Source organism: Saccostrea cucullata, unplaced genomic scaffold (genome assembly GCF_032062105.1).
Source record: "Saccostrea cucullata isolate Sc308-1 unplaced genomic scaffold, CSIRO_AGI_Scuc_v1 ctg686, whole genome shotgun sequence".
NCBI classification, from domain to species: Eukaryota; Metazoa; Mollusca; class Bivalvia; order Ostreida; family Ostreidae; genus Saccostrea; species Saccostrea cuccullata.
In genome coordinates this window covers 228706-232509 of record NW_026927755.1, presented here as the reverse complement: position 1 = coordinate 232509, position 3804 = coordinate 228706, and the positions used below count along the sequence as shown (strand labels likewise).

The following is a 3804-nucleotide window of genomic DNA, read 5'->3' as shown; positions in this document are numbered from 1 at the left end:
TCTTCATGAATTTACAATGAAGAAATCTATTTTATTGTCAAGTTCTGTAACGTTTTAACCCTTATAACACCTAATCAGACTAGTGTTCTTAGGAAAATGTTATTTATTTCCAATAATTGTACAATTATCGTCGGGATCGGTTTAATTTTGATCGGGATTGGCCAATATTAAAAAAAAATAATTTCTCTAAAATTTGTCTATTTTTTCAATTTCTTTTATAAATATGATTAATGAACATGTTCTCCCCAGTTGTGGCTGGTTTTTAGAAGATTTTAACCACAAATTTAAAAATTATTCACAAATTATGTGTTTTATTTTCATAAATAATTTTTTAGTAAAAAAATTTAAAAGTCTAACTAGACTTTCTTTACATAATTTATTAGGTATTCATGTGATGCATTCATTTACAGCAAAAATTTTACAAGAAAGCATCTAATTTGGATGTAAACAATTTTTTTCATTTTCCTTGAAAAAATACAAAAAAATTCATATAAAATAATTAAGAGCTACACAGGCAACTTAGCCACATATGATTCTCATATGAGTATCATATGATTCTCATATGATTGGTTTCATATGATAATCATAGAAAAAGGGCATCATATGTGAATCATATGAAGCAAATCATATGATTTACATATGATCCACATATGTGAATCATATGAAAATAACTTCATATGATTTGCATATGAATGATTTAAGTGTGTTTCAAGCCATTTACATATGATAATCATATGAAAAGGGCATCATATGTAAATCATATGAAACACTTATGTGTGTTTCAAGCCATTTACATATGATAATCATATGAAAAGGGCATCATATGTAAATCATATGAAACACTTATGTGTGTTCTCTTTCAATATTTTTCACATTCTTGTACACATTTAAAAATCAGATATTTCTGCTTTAGATGAAAATTCATTACATTACAATGATATATCTTCATTGGTTACATATTTTAAAATATCTTATAATGCTTACACAACTTTTTTGATAAAATTATTTTCATCACGAGAAATAACTTCTTTTTCACAGTGTACTTTCTAAACAAGAAAACATACAAACAAGTCAGTAGCATTTGTTGATACATGTATTTAACATATTCTAAAATGAGTACAAATTATAAGATTTCAGCAAAATGATTGAGTAGTTAAATGTGTAGACATGTACAAATGAATAACATTATTAGGTCATGAACTTGTATAAAAATACCATATGACATGAAAGTGTCCACAGCAAAATTGAAATATCAGCAATAACATTTGTCATGTATTCTCTATTGTAAATTTATAAAAAATCAAGTTATTTGATATTCCAGCATACAAATAAGAATGGAAAATCTTTACAGGACAAATTCAGACAAAATTGTGTACATCCTCCCCATTTCATAATTATTCCATATATTTCCTTGTTCTTTTTCCATCTGTATCTTTCAATATTTTCAGTTGTCCTCCCTCTGATCTGACAATTTTGAAAATCCCTTTGAACTGTACCAAAAATGCGAATGCACCAGTTCTCCCCTTCCTAAACAATTTCTTTGTGGCACAGAATGGTCTCTACAAGAATTTCAAAAATAAAAATAAAATGATTCTTAAATTACAAAATCAATTCTACAAGTTATATTAAAGTAACTTATCATCAGCAAACAAATGTACATGTATTCCCAATTCACCGACACAGATATGATATGAGATAAAACTAATTTATATATGTTATACAAAGTTTTTGTGGAATCCTATGATGTAATTTGCAAGAAAATTACACTGTTGGAAGATATGCTTCATAATAAAATTATAAAAAGCATTTTTTTTATTTTGACAATTGAATTGAATTTTGCAAGACAATTACACTTTTGGAAGATACGCTTCATATTAAAATCATTAAAAAGCAATTTTTTTTATTTTGACAATTGAATTTGGAATGTTCAAATAGTATATATTAATTCAGATTGCCAAAAAATCAGAAGATTATGACACAGATAGGCCGAAAAAACAGACTTTGTGATTCCAGGATATTCCAGACTTTGTTGGGAAGAATATAACAAAGTCTATTAAACAGTGTGTAGTTACCTTAACTTTAAAGCAAGCCTTGGATCTTTGGATTTTTACTTATGAGAGGCTGACTGTATATTGAACCTGTAAAACAAATATTCACACAGTAGATATTTTCTAAGCATAACTAAAACTTAAACTACAAAAAGAGAGAGTACAAGTTTGTAGGTTCTCAATTGTCCTAAATATCTTACAATTCACCTGAAACTAGGTTCTCTAGTGTTGGAAAAAAAATTATAAATGTCAATGAATACATAGATGTAAATATTCAATGGATTAGCTATCTGATGTACTTTCAAATCATACACATGCACATGTATTTGTACCTTGAAAGTTGCCACTGTTATTATTAATTTTTTGCTGAAATTCAAAAATTCAATTTACCCCCTGAAGTAATTGTATAGTTTCATAGCTTTTAAAGCAAGAAAATTCTATTCATACTTTCCATATTTTAAAAGTGCATTCACAATTAAAATTGTTTCATAATGTAGAATAAAACTTCTATATTACTGAGTTGAATTTATTTTTGATGAAGCTGTGCAAACAATGTAGAATTATAAAGGAACAAAAAGAAATTATCAAGAAATATTTTGTCATAAAGGAGTCATTAAAGATGTACACTTTCATTTTTTATTGCAATATTTTAATTTTTTTTACCTTTAATATTGTGATGATGCAATCGTCTGTCAGAATCAGCTTTAGGATCAATCGCCAGTCTTATCAGCTTTGGGCTTCGTGGACTTCATAAAAAAGCTGCACTTTGACACTGAACTCAAGTTGAATGCATCTATAGGCCATAAAAACAAACATTTGTCATTAAGTTGATGAAAGAATCGACTTGATAAACGATCTCAACATACAAAACGCCAATTGCTATACTATACAGGGTTTCTACTTTCACTTTCAAATCAGTACGTAACAAAAGTCAAAACAAAAAGATGCCTTTAGCCTAACATGTAAATTGTAATGTTTACATTCAATGAGAAACAAATTTATCCAAAATATACTTACAGATCACTAACATTATGTAGGTTTGCGAAATGCATTAATTTAACAATTACAAGTGATGAGAGTATTATAAAAATAAGTTCATACGAACCTGTAACCGTAATGAAAGGATATTTAAACAATGTGAATTAAAGGTCTTTATAAAAAATTGTTAGGAGATAACTTACTATTTCCAACTCCCAGCACTTCTGCTGTAGCAGTGACGTCAAACATGACGTACTCTTTCATCCGATAAAAGTCAAAACCGGTCCGGAAAAAAATACGGAATGATTTTGATTTTACTCAAGTAATAATCCAAACCCAAAAGATTTGAAATAAAAAGCAAATTAATTTATTCTTTATCTGCGAAATGCATTATTACAGAAAAAAATTGTGAACTTCTTTTTTTAAGGGAAGGGGGGTGGGGGGGGTGGGGTGGTGTTGAACAGAGTAGAACTTTACATAAGTAATTGCTAACAAATTCTTTTGAATTAATGTAAATTTAAATTACTATTGATATATATTATTGAAATTGCAATTTTACTTGCATATACCAAAGGGCAAATTAGTGAACACTATTTCATATGATTCTCATATGATCACTGATTCATATGATTCTCATATGATCACTGTCCAAATATTCATATGATTTTTACCTGAGTATAACAAGGGCAAATTAGTGAATATGGTTTCATATGATTCTCATATGATCAGTTTCATATGATTCTCATATGACAACTGTCAAAGTATACATATGATTCTC

The 3804-nt window shown here is 27.9% G+C and overlaps 1 long non-coding RNA gene across 1 annotated transcript; it reads right to left on the bottom strand.

The window, feature by feature from the left end:
- Positions 1-1081: 1081 nt before the first annotated feature.
- LOC134275447 (uncharacterized) lies at positions 1082-3190 on the bottom strand. Its single transcript, XR_009993825.1, has 3 exons — positions 2712-3190; positions 2073-2138; positions 1082-1559 (listed from the first exon to the last, which is right to left on the bottom strand). It is a non-coding gene; the product is annotated as an uncharacterized LOC134275447 (long non-coding RNA).
- Between the last annotated feature and the right edge of the window lie 614 nt (positions 3191-3804).